Genomic DNA, 12,171 nt, shown 5'->3' with positions numbered 1-12,171 from the left:
ATGGGCTCCGTGTGCCTGTGTGATAAAGGAACCGGCACCGCCAACCATGGCCGCACCCAGCCCCTGCCACGTCCTGAGCAGGGCACCCCCGGGGTGCTCCGGGTGTGGTGGCCCCACAAGGTGGGGAGCTGCCACCTGGGCTTTAAGAGGCCCCAAATTAATTGCTCACCTGCTAACGAAGCCTCCATGCACCGGGCTTGTTGGGCGCAGCGCTGTGTTAGCCCTCCTTTGCTCCTGGGGGGGTTACGGGGCACCCAAGGGCTCAGCTGCCCTCCTGGGGGGGGGGGCACCCCACAGCTCTGCTGCTGTGGGGCTGGGTGAGGACCCCGGGGGGGCCCTTCCCACCGTGGGGCTGCTGCCTTCAAAGGGGTTCAAACTCCCTTAGGGGGAAAACTGCCCCCCCCCGGGCATTTTCTGCCCCACAGCGCGGGGGGGGGAGGGAATTTTACCCCCCAGGAAGGATTTTACCCCCTAGGAAGGCTCCTGCAGCCCCAAGAAGGCTCCTGACCCCATGCCTCATCCCACACCACAACTGAACTCCTCGCCCCTCCCCAGGAGGACCCCAGCCCCAAATCCTTGCCCCCCCCCCCCACATCTTTTCCGACCCCCCCCCGGTACCGATTGGGGGCGTGGCCAAGGCAGGGGCGTGCCCGGTGGGGGCGTGGCCAGGCGGGGACGGCGACGCAGGGGCGGGCGGCGGCGGCGGCGGCTTCCAGCGGCTTCGGTGCTCGGTGAGTGCGGGCGGGGCCGGGCCGGGCCCCCGCCGCCCATGGGGGGGGGATGCTGAGCCCCTCGGAGGGATGCTGAGCCCCCCCCAGGGATGCTGAGCCCCCCCCGGGGCCGGCCAGGGGATGCTCGGCCCCCGTCACCCCTCCTTGGGGTGCTCGGCAGGGGATGCTGCTGCGCCCCCCCCCCCCGCCTCCCGTGCCGCTCCCCTCCCGGGGGGGGGGTTTCGGTAGCCCCGAGGGATGCTCCGCGCCCCCCCCCTTGGAGCTGCCGCTCCCCGTTCCCCCTCCGCGGTGGGGTTGGGGTGAGGATGCTCTGCCACGCCGTGCCGTGCGGGGATGCGCTGCCCCCCCCCTCCCCCCCCCCCAGGGCCACGGGGGTGTTGCGAGCTGGGGGTGCTTTGCTCCCCACCCCGATGCTCCCTGGGGGGGGGGGGGGTTCCTGACTCAGGGATGTGCTGAGCGGCCCCGTTTCCCTTGGGTAGGGTGTGAGTCGGGGGCTGGCATCCCCACCCCCGGGCTGGGCTGTCACCACGGTGCCAGATGCGTGAGCCGCGGGGTTAGGTGGCTCTGCCCCCCACCCCGTATCACGGACCCCACGCTGGGGTCTGCCCCATCCCCGCTGGACAGGAGGGATGGAGGGGTGGCCGCATCTCCCCCTGCGGCTGCAGGGTGAGGGGGGCTGCGATTGCTGTAACCCAGGAGCGGTTACAGGGAGGGGAGTTCCCTGCTTTCCAGCCGCCCTCTGCCCCAAGCAGCTCCCCGCTGTGGTCCCAAACCGCCCCATTTTACCCCCTCCGTGCTCCCGCCTTATGGGGTGGCATCCTGATGGGACCGGTCCTTACCCGTGGCCTTCTCCTCCTCTGATTTCCCAGCGCCGCTTCCTCCTGCCTCCCTCAGCGCCGTCTCCAGCCTGCGAGCATCCACCCAGGGCCGAGCTCAGGGCTGGAGCAGCCCCGCGAGCACCCTCCCTGCGAGCATCCGCCCGACACCGAGCCCCGGGCTGGAGCAGCGCATGGGGATGCTCGCTGGGAGGATGCTCACGGGGCTGGTGCTGCCCAGAGCTCAGCACCGGGGGGGTTATCACCGAGCCCGGGGCTGGATCGGTCCAGCGAGCAGCCAGCAGCCAGCCTGGCTACCTCCAGCTGTGCTCGCTCTGCTTCCCATCCTCCCGTCGGCCGTGGCGAGCTGCCTCCAGACACCGGGATTTTCTCCTGAATAACACCAGCCCTTCAGGGGCTTGTTTATCCCGCAAATTGCATCATTACACCAGCAATTGGCTTAGGAAGCCGGATTTTGTTAAAGCCCTGCAAAACCTTACGGGGACGGCCCTGTTTTGGCCAAGTCGGTGCTGGCAAAATATTCGCTTGAAGCGTATTTGGCACCATCTGCTCGTGCGCTGGAACGAGGTTCTCCTGCCACCGCGTCGTGGTGGTACGGCGGCAAGGCGTGAGCTGGAGGTTGGTACCTGGCTGAACGGGTCCGTGTGCTTCGGGAGCTTGGTTGCGCCGCTGCCCGGGCTTTCGAGGAGATGGAAATCTGGTGTCTTCGTAGCTCTGCTGTTCTGGGAGACGCAGGTGTCTCTCTGGAGGACGCCGCGACGTGTTGGTCCCTGTGGGCATCGCAGGGGGGTGCTGGTTGGGAAATGGGACTGATGTCCGTGGGCTTCCATGGGGATTTGTCAGGGAGCCACGAGCAGAGGTGGCTGGTGGTGGCGCCTGCTGGTGCTCAGGTGCACGGGTGACTTTCCGGCTTTGATGCAGGCTCCTCCTGCCTCTCTCCATGAGACAGACCTGGAGCTTGCCCAGGACCCCAGCCACCAGCCGGAGGATGGCAGGGAGCCCCCAAACCGGCCAGTTCCCAAGGCACGGGTGGTGGGACTGGTGGTTGGGTCTGGCTTTCTGGCTGCCTGGATCAGCTGTAGCTCGCCAGATGTGGGATTAAACGGCTCGTCCGTCTCCGTGCGACTTTCTGGCTGTGCGGCGAGCACAGGCGGGTCTCGCTCCGCGCTGGGGGGCTTGGTCTGGCTGCGCCTCGGCGCTCGCCAGCAGCTGAAGTGCAGAAGCTGGGGGTTGAGCCTGCTGGAGCTTTGGGTCCCTGCCTGTTGTCAGTCTTCTCAGGAGGTGCATGGAGTTAAAAACACCCTGAAAAAGTCCATGTCTGTGTCTTTTGAGGGCCTGTAGTGCAAGCCTTGTCCTTTCTGGGTGGTGGGGTTGGAGAGGAGGTGCAAGGTGGTGCAAGGATGAGGGGCGGGTGACAGGGTTGGGTGGCACTGGGAAGAGCCTGGCACCGTGTTAGAGGTGGGAGCTGGCACCAAACCTCAGGGGACACAGCCCTGGAGCCTCGCAGGGTGCTTAACACAACCAGGGACCCAACTGCAAAGGTCTCCACTCCTAGGGACGGGGAATGGCTTTGGCGTCAGTGCCTGGGAGGTGCCGTTTAAACGCTTTCCAGCAATGCGGAAAGGTACCGGATTCTTTAGCAAACCTTGAAGCCCGTATTTTACAATTAATTTTCTCCTAAAGGGTGCTTTGCTGAGTCTGAGGTTTCCCAGATGGCTCCCAAAAGTGAGCTGGGAGGTCTCCAGGCTGTTAAACGGAGGAGGTTTGGATCCTTCGCCCATCTTTTCTTCCAAGAGCGGTTCTAAGTGCAACAGCCACCCCCGCTTTACAGATGCTTTGTGTGAAATGTGGGCGCCAGGCGTGGGGGTGACGGTCAGCTGGGGCCGAGGGCGACAGCTCGGGTGTGGACCCTGCAGGTGGGTCCCAGCCGGGCTCCTGAGGGAGCTTTCAGCACTTGCGGGGACTCTCCGTGAGCGAACGATGCCAGAAGGCTTGGAGGTGGGCGCGCGCGTGGGCGCTCTCCCACGAGTCGGCATTTGGGAAGGAGGCAGGGACAAATTACGTGCCGCAGCCGCAGCGTGGAGGGCCAGGTCTGCATCGGGGCCCATCTGGAGCAGAAGCAGGGAAAAATGGTTCAGGGCTCTGCTGAAAAAAAAAAAAAAAAAAAAAGAGTTCTGATATAATCAGATTCGAATTCCGTTTGCACTGTGCTCAGGCAGGTTGAAATCCTTGTGGGGACATTGCAAAGCCATCGGAATAGGTTTTACGGTGAGGGCACCCTAAGGAATGAAGTGGGTTCTCATCCCTCTCCGTCGTTTTTGGGCAAAGCTGTGCTGGGAGCAGCCCCGCCGGCCCCTGTGCAGCACCGGAGCGCTGTGGTTTCCTTCCCTCAGGTGGGGGGAGCCAGGAGCTGGGTGCCAAAACTTCTCCGAAAGACAGGGCCAGAAGTCAGTGGGCAGAAGGGCCTGACCCTGTCTGCTCAAAGTCGCCTCTCCTTTTCCTGAATTTTCTTCCTGATGTTTTAAATCAGCTCACGGGTCGCTGTCTCCAGCGCTGTGATCCTGCAGAACTGGCAAGGCTGGAATTTGTCTGAAATGCAGGTTTTTCTCAGCTCCCATTTTTCAATTTCTTCCATGCTTCTCGTAGCAGGCGCAAGGAGGTACCGGCTGGGTGGCTGCCTTTAATTGCATCAAAAAAAAACCCAAAAACCGAAAAAACAAACAAAAGAAAAACCCCACACACAAAAAAAAAAAAAAGAGGAAAGGAAAACAAGTGACAGATGAGAGCTTATTTCCCTCATCCCCCTGCCCGCTGCGACGGATTTCCAGGAGAGGGCAGTTCCCGGGGCGTTTCGCTGCCTGCTGCGATGCCTCCCTTCTCCGCGGCCTCCCCAGCCTCGCTCAGCGGTGCCGAGCCCCCGGTGCTGCGTGCCGGCGGGTGGCAGAGGCAGTGCCACGTCAGGAACCGCCGGGCATGGGCCCGGCTCCTCCGCAGGGAGGTGAGATGCTGGCAGCGTGCGGCCGGTTTCTTTAAATAGCGAGCGCTGCGCCGCGGGGCCGGGCGGCGGGGAGGGATGCTCTTCCCATCCAGCCTCCCTGGAGAGCAGCGGGGCCACGGTCAGGATGGGGTGGGACAGCTCGGGGGAGAAGGGACCCGAATCGCTGCTCATCTGCTGGTTTAAAGCTCTGCCTTCCCCGCTTTCCTGGTAGAAATGGATCGTCTCCGTCATTAGATGGCTTTTACCTCCCGTCGTTCAAGATGTGCTGCTGCGGCGCCCGGAGGGTTTGGTAGCCAAGAGGCGGGAGCTGGGCTGTGCCTTGGGTGGTGGGAGCGTGGGGAAGGGGGGGACGTTCGGCCGCCTGCTGCCCCCAGCACTCGCCTCTCTGGGAGCCTCGTGAGCGCGGTGCGTCCTCGGACGGAGCCTCGCCTGCCAAAGCCCGGCCTTTCTGGCTTCCAGAACCGGGCAGGGCGTTTGTAGCCTTGCCAAGCCGTTAACACGCGTGTCGTAAACCTGATCTGAAGCTTTTAATCACGAACTTAATGGGCTTCTTGGTGGTGTCTGGTACTATTCGCCATGCAAGACCTCGCGGTGCCAGGGGTTGCAGACAGTGAGGAGAAAGATGGGCTCGTACAAAGTTTACAGCCTCAAAAATCCAGTTAATCTTCCCTGTAATCCAGTGCCTGGCAGCTGTACGAACCACATCTCAACCTCTTTCTGGCTCCCTCCCTCAACTGTTTTGCAGGGAGGAGTCAGAAAAAGGTCCAGAGGTTATTTTTGTCTTGGCTGATTTATTCACACGCTGCTCAGCCAGGAGAGGAAGTTATTCTGGTCCCCGACTGTCCCACGTACACACGAGCACCTTGTGAGAGCGTTGATTTCTCGGGGCGTGGATGCGAGATGACATCCTCGTTCTGGGGAGCGAGCTCTCATAAAGTACCTGGGCGGCTCGGTGTCCTGCGAGCCCACCCGGTTGTTCAAAGCAGCCAGAGCCCCGCAGCCGGGCCACACGGGCTCTGCGCCCTCCTGGCAAGGTGCCTGGGGTACAGATCCAAGCCCGACCCCCCCCGGGGCGTGGTGAAGCATCGTGCCTTGAAATCCCGGCACCATCCACGGGAGCTCCCCAGCACGGGTCACTGCCAGCATCCCCGGGGACGTGCCTCCCAAATCCTGCTGGGGACCTGGTGTCCTCCATCCCCGGGTGCAGCAGCAGGGCTGAACTTGTCCCAACCCTTTAAATGTTTCATGGCAAGCTCCCCTGGCCAGAAGGCTTCTCTTTTGGGTCCAGAAGGGGTTTGCTTCGTCAGCGTTGCCCGAGATCCACGTGTGCCACCCAGCAAGCGGCTGGCGTTTGATGGAGAGGTGAGATTTCTCTTTCCTATTCCTCAGCGTCACAACTTGGGTGATAATCACTAGATTATTGCCGTCACTTTGGGACTGCCATTTTAAAAAAAGAGCGCTTTTTTTTTCTTTTGATCGTCTGCTTGTTGTTAATTTAGTTACAAGAGTTATGTAGTGGCCGTTTTTGGAGGTGGCAATCTGAGGATCTCTGCAAGCAGAAATGGGTTTTGTTCCGCATGTCCTTTTTGTTTACATGCATATAAAGATATTTTGTCTCTTAAAATGAAGCTGAAATAAGCCCCAGCATTGCTGATCACTGCATGGCTCTTCGTGAACGCTGGTGTCGCTTTCAAATCACACGTCGTCAATAAATCTAATTCTAACTGCCCTGCAGCAAATGGCATCAGCCTGCACTTTGAGATCTCTCCCACACATACTCCTGCTGCCTAAAAATACCAGCGCTTTAATTTCCAAATGACTTGGCTATTGTACAGCCACCATTTTTTTGTTTAAATATTGCTGCATGGCTCAGTGCAGGACATCTGTTACGCTACAGAGGGTGAAGTTCTGCTCTTGAGCTCTGGCGTTTAAATAATGCAGCAGCTCTGTCAATCCTCAGAGTAAATGAACGTTTATTACTTGGGCTCTGTGCTGCGAGGTTTCTTACTCAGGGCTGTTTGGGGAAGCAGGACCCGGGAGGGGAAAAACCCATCCCTGATGTGGCACCTCCACATCAAGCAAAATACGCCCCAAAACTCGTCCCGTCACCAAAGCAAGGGGCCCTCAGCTGTTGGCACAGAAGATGCCGTCGCTGCTGGTGACCTTCCCGGGGAAGGGCTGCCCAGGCGTGTTGGCAGCAGCCAGCCAGGGCTGTTTCCATCGCAGGAAAGGCATGAGAAAGGCGTTCCCCAAATCCCTTCCAGCCCATCTTGCGAGCATCGCGGGAGCCCTCCCAGCCCCTTGCGGCAAGGAGAGCAGAGGCAGGGGCCCGTCCGGGTGCTCTCTGATCGCCGCGTGCTCCAGGAGCTGTCAGAAAGCGCGGTGCTTTGTGCTTCATCCCTGCTGACCCTCCGCTTGTGTGTCCCACGTGCCTGTTCCTTCCTCTTTGCGGTAAATATATGATTTGCATGTGCATGTCCGGCTTGAGGTGGGGAGAAGAGGGAAGGGGGCTGATGGCTTCGGTGCGAGCAGCTGGGTCTCTCCTCGATGGGTGAACACAGAGCCCGTGCTGGGGTTTTCATTTTGCGCGGGGCTCTGGGCAGACTGCTGTGTAATTCAGAAGCAGGCAGGCTTTTATCCCGCAGATTTTAGGCCCTTGACCTCGCTGGCCTCCTGGCAGGGCAGGGAGAACTCGTCGAGTGAAGCTAAGAGCTGGTGTCATGTGCCGTGAGCTGGGGGTGAAGCAGCAAACTGGAGAGCTGCGGGCAGCTTTGTGGCACAGACCGGGGGATTTGGGAGCTGCAGAGGGTGTGGTAGATGGGAAAACTGAATTTCAGCATAGGTGAGAGGTGCTGAAGCTGTAAAACACCAGCGATGCTCCGAGTAGGTGCGCTCTTTTTGGAGACTTTGGGTTGAAGGTATTAGGATTTTCCTGTCCGTGTGATCAACGAGCACGCTGCTGGGTGAGGTCATCTCTGACCTGTAATTGCGGCTTGCAGCGGTGGGTGGGCATAGGCTCGAGGCTGGCTGGTAGCCACGACTCCTACACCCTGCTGCAGTGTGGTCAAGCCACGGATGCAAGCAGTGATAATTCCCCAAGTCTTGCAAAAAAAAAAAAAAAAAAAAAGATTTTGGAAGGCTGGAAAGGTGAGGACCCGAACCACCATCCCCCTGGAGCTGGCGGGCATTGGCCACGTGTTTTGCTTTTCCCTCTGCTGTGAGTAGGAGGAAATCCAGCTGCCGGAGGTGCCGGGGAGGTGCTGCCACTGCCCTGTGTGGGGTCAGATGCAGGGACCCATCGGAAGCGCTGCCCTGGTCCATCAGACCTGCTTCGGGTCCCCCCGTCGCTCAGTGCCTGGACTTCTGCCTGCTTCCTTCTCCACTCCACCGTGGGCCGTCCTGGTGGGCCCTGAAATGCCAAAAGCCTGTTCTGGAGAAGGAAGCAGAAGGATCTTCCCAAGCTGCTGTGTTCGACCCGAGCTTTCTTCCCCCTCTGTCCTTCAGGGCGGGTGTGGACACGCGGAGAGCTGATGCCGTGTTGTCACGGGCATCATTCCCAAAAGCGTGAGACGTTGCAGATCATCCCCGGGGGATGCAGAGCCTCCCTCTGCCCTGCTCCGTCCCCATCGCCTTGGGTTGAGGCCGATCCTCTGCAAAGGGCGGCTGCCGAGCGCGCCTGGGGATACCCAAAGCACACCTGCGAGGACTCGTGGGCACAGGACGGGTGCTTCTCTCACCGGTAACCCGAGCAGGCTGCCTGTGGACAGCTCGTACAGTCTGGCAGTGCTGGGAGGAGGAGAAGGTGGTGGTGGCCGCTGTGACGGCTTTGTCATCTCCCTATCAGCCTCTGAAGGTGACAGCCCGAGTTCAAAGGAGTCCGTGCCCCGTGCGGCCGCAGCTCCCGGCGTCCTGCCCGCCTCGACCTTGCTGTGGCAGGGCGACGCTCGCAGTTTGGCCCCGGCTTCTTGCTGTTTTCCGAGCAGCGAATATTGTCGGATTCAGAGCACCTCTGGCCATGTTGTGAATATATTAAAGCGGAGCCCAGGCAAGGCTCGGAGCGTGCGTGCCTGCCTCCAGCGCTCGCCGGGTGGGAGGTTGCTGTGTTGCGCCTCGGGGTCTCCGCTCGGGGGGCGTTATCCGCAAACGCAGCTCGCGGCTGCCTGGGGAAGCGGTGCCAGGCGGGGAGGCTGCGGCGGGGGGGGGGCTGAGCCGCTCCTGCCTGCAAACCTCCTCGCGTCGCTGCGCCAGGGAGGCTGGGGAGGGCCGAGCTCATCTCGGCGGCCGCGAGCAGGAGAGGGGCTTTGTGTCGGCGCTGGGAGAACCAGAGCGGAGCGACTCCGGCTGAGCCTCCTGGGCTGGGCTGGAGCTGCCTTTGCTCCGGTGTGGGAGCCGGAGAGCCCGCAGTGCTGCGTGCCACCCATCCGGCCCAGACGCTCCTCTCGCCGGCCTGAAAAAGCCGGGGCCACGCGAGGCCGCCTGGCCTGGGCACCGGCTGCGGCTCTGCTCGGCCGTGGATGCTGCGGCTCGGCTCCTTGGGAGGGGGGGGACAGCCCCAGGGGCTCCTTGGGAGGGGGGGGACAGCCCCAGGGGCTCCTTGGGAGGGGGGGGACAGCCCCAGGGGCTCCTTGGGAGGGGGGGGACAGCCCCAGGGGCTCCTTGGGAGAGGGGGGACAGCCCCAGGGGCTCCTTGGGAGAGGGGGGACAGCCCCAGGGGCTCCTTGGGAGAGGGGGGACAGCCCCAGGGGCTCCTTGGGAGGGGGGACAGCCCCCAGGGGCTCGCAGGTGTGGGTGTCCCCACGCTGGCTGCTGCTCGCAGGGAAGCCGGAGGGGCCGCTCGAGTTGCTTTTCAGCTCGTGCTGCTGGCAGAGGCGGGTTCTTGCTGCGCTGGCGGTGCCGCAGGTGCCCTGGGAAGGGGAGGTAGCGCCCGTGCACAGAGCAGGGACCTCGCGACGTGTTGCAGAGGCGGCGTGGCCGGGGAGGGGGGGGTGGCAGGGAGAAGGGCTAGGGCCTCGGTGCTTCAAAACACAGGGGCATTTCACACAGAGGCTCCGTGGGGAGTCCCTGATCCGCCGTGGGTCGACGCCGCCGTGGGGCTCCTCGGAGCTGCTGCCCGCTGCCCTCCTGGCTGGCAGGGCCCCTGGGCACCCCGTGGTCCTCACGTTTCTCCCCACGTGCACCTCCAGCGGTCAGCCCCCTGCCGGAGTCACCAGGGCAGCTTTTGGGGGGCAGCAGAGCCCTTCTCGGATGCTCCCTCCCCATCTCGCTGCTTCTCCAGCTGCTGGGCTCCCCATCGTATCCCTGTTCTCATCACCCATCGTTTCGCTGTAGATAAAGGCTTTTTAATAACGTCTGACATTTCAGACATCATTTCCTTTCTTCCACTCCGATTTTCTTCCTGTTCTTCATAACTAGGAAGCCTTTCTTTGTCCTCAGCCAGAGGGGAGGTGTCTGCTGTTGCCGCTCTTATCATATTCCGGGAGGCTTGATCGGGTTAATGAATATCCTTCTCTCTTTCTCTTTTGTGTCGCTTCCACTCCCATCTTCTTTAGCCCAGTTTCTGAAGGAAATGAAGCTGACGGGTTTGCGTCGTTACGGCCTTTTCTCTCACCCAGCTCGCCCTCAGATGTGCCGGTCTCTCCTAGCAAATTTGATGGGGTGGAGAGCTCAAAACGCCCCGTGGCTTGTGACCGCTGGCGGGGAGCCCCGTTAGCTGGGACGCAGGCTGCTTCGCTGGGCTATTTTTGCTGCCCGCCTGCTTTCCTTGCGTTCAGGCAGGGAGCCCTGGGCTGCCTTTCCAGCCGCAGACTTGCGTGGCTGCGCTCGAGGGCTCTTCCTGCAGCGGCAGGAGCTGCGGCTGGTTTGAGCTCGTGTGTTGGAGAGGGAGCTGCAGTGACAGAGGAGCCAGCGGAGGTTTCCCGCTGCGGCCCCTGCTACCATCGCAGCAGGGAGAGGCGGCAGCGCTGTTCCAGCGGCTGCTGCAAAATCTGCTTCCCTGGCTGTAGCGTGGGGATTGTAGCACGACCGGCAAGGGAAATCCTGGGGGTCCTGCAGTCGAAAGTTCAAGTGCGTTGGTGGAAAAGAACCCAAGGGAGTCTCGGTGTGGGGCTGGAGCTTTGCACCCTCGTGGGTGCGTCCTCTCCTTTCCTGGCCTGCCAAGGGGAGAGGGATCACGCTGGGCAGCCCCGCAGCGTGGGGATGCCCTGCCCAGGTCCTGGAGTGCAGAAGCAGCTCTTCTCTCGGCAATATAGTCGGGGGCTTGGCTTTTCCATGGGTCAGTTACTGCTTGTCGGCACCACGTCGTGTTGCAGAGCCACGCTCTGAAGGTTTTGCCCTTGCTGTGCCACGTGTGTCTGGCATTTCGTTTGGGCGAGCGGTTCTGCTATTCCCTCAGCCTTCATCTGCGAGGCTGGAGCCTTGCTGGGCCTCGGCATGGCCCCTGCCCGGTTCCACTGCCCGAGGAGGAGACCTGGCTTGCTGTCGGGGCCGTGCCCTATCCTCTGCCTGGTCCCACCAGGCACCTGCCTTCCCCTCGCCCCTGTGGTGCTGGCAGGCACCACCGCGGCACCGGCAGCCTTGCAGCGAGCGAGGTCCTCGCCAGGTCCCCCTGGGCTCCCTTCTCCTTGGGGGGCTCCCCAAACACGCGGTCCCATCAGAGGGGACGCCCAGCAGCAGCTCTGTGTCCCGCCTGCTGGGGCGTCCCTTTCTCCTTCTCCCTTTCTCCCTTTCCCCCGCATCATGCAAGCGCTCGGGGTGCGTTTTGAAGCCAGGCTTCTTCACCAACTGTGAGACGGATGAAGGGAGGAGAAGGGCTCGGCAGTGGCCCCTGATCGGGAGGTGGGTGCTCGCGTGGGTTCTCTTTCCAGGAAGGGTTTCGGTTTTCCTTTGTGCTCTCTTCAGCCTCTTTTTTTGATGGCAGTGAGATGGGCTCTGTAATTGAGGAGATCCCAGCTGAATAATCCACTGAGGAAGCTGCTAATTTGAAGACATGTCTGTAATAATTAAATCATTATCTGGAGGGAAGTAGAGAACAGATACCCAAAACGGGCCTAATTAAAATCCAAACCCAAGATGACTCGGGCCCTGGGCCAGAGCACAGCGTAGTCTGTTGGGGACGTCTTCATGTGTAATTGCTTTTCAGAATGTCAGTCCCACCAGAAGACCCATCTGTTCCCCTCCACGAGACCAAGATTGACCCAGAAGCCCTCTCCTGCCTCATGTTCCCCAGGCCAGACACAGCAGGAGGGTGGCCATGTGCTTCACAGGGGGCAGAGGAGATGGTGATGCCCGATTTGGGCAGGTATTCCACTCTTGGGCCTCAGGAACTGGACTCCCCCACACCTCTGGAAGATTTAGTCCTGATCTTCTTTCAGCCCTCGGGCTTGGCAAAGGCTCAGCTCCATGTCTGCTCCATGCGTGGATGGATTTCCTCCTCGGACCTATGAAGATGCCTCAGGGACGTGGTGTGCAGACCCAGAGGTGCCCTGAGTGCTGCGCCTGAGGCTCGCCAAGCCTGAAATCCTCCAGGTCCTGCAGCAGGGCCGAGCCCCTTGCGGAGGACAGCCCTTAAAAACCCCACGGGACATTTTCAGGGTCCCGAGTGCGGGAC

This window comes from Cygnus atratus, chromosome 24 (assembly GCF_013377495.2).
Source record: "Cygnus atratus isolate AKBS03 ecotype Queensland, Australia chromosome 24, CAtr_DNAZoo_HiC_assembly, whole genome shotgun sequence".
NCBI lineage: Eukaryota > Metazoa > Chordata > Aves > Anseriformes > Anatidae > Cygnus > Cygnus atratus.
Note: the sequence above shows the minus strand (reverse complement) of the source record.